Source organism: Notolepis coatsorum (genome assembly GCF_963971535.1).
Source record: "Notolepis coatsorum genome assembly, chromosome: 18".
NCBI lineage: Eukaryota > Metazoa > Chordata > Actinopteri > Aulopiformes > Paralepididae > Notolepis > Notolepis coatsorum.
Genome location: NC_140182.1, coordinates 91,575,356 through 91,576,142, shown reverse-complemented (window position 1 = coordinate 91,576,142; position 787 = coordinate 91,575,356).

Genomic DNA, 787 nt, shown 5'->3' with positions numbered 1-787 from the left:
GGTGGAGCAGGAGCGGTCAGGAGGGGGATCTCCCCGGACCGCCCGCTGTGACCCAATCATTGCTAGTGTCAGGCCATTACACTAACCAAGTCGTCAGGCCCCATCACTCAATGTTACCCGGGGAACGCCATTATCAGCCGTGTCAGGTTATTACACTCCTTAGCGAGAACAAAGCCAGAGCGATGCTCTTTTTTTTCGATGTTCAGACGAACTGCCGGGGATCATCGGCAACTCTTTTGAAGTGGAAGGCGAGGATAATGGAATGTAATGTTGTGGGGGTTTCATGTTTCGCCCTCTGCACTACACAGCAGCGTTAGGTTAAAAACGTCTCTCTATGGAAATCACCTCCCTCCTCCAACTCAAACCCGAGATTAGCGGTCTTGATACGGACGAGATGAAGGTGTAAGCACTGGAGATGAGGTAGTCTGCTTGTTAGGGTTAGGGTTAGTCTGTCTGTGTGTCTGCTGTTTTTACCAGCCACTAGAAGGGAGGGCTGGAGGGAAAGGCCAAGAGAAATGGGAGGGTTTTGGAGCTTTTGGGTGGCGGGTAGCAGAGGAGGGGTGGATCACGTACCTCAATGGACGCTGAGAAGGGGCAGAAGGAACAAAGGGGGTCTGTTTTCTCTGTCCCCACTGGCTGGGCCGTTGTTTCTCGCCCCTTTCTTGTGGAATGGGCGGTGGGGGGGGGGGGGGGGGGGGGGGGGGGGCTGCAGGGTCAACCTTAAGGAGAGCCCACAATAGAGGCCTGGGCTCCGGAGGCCCTGTCTGAACACACAGCAGAGCTCTCC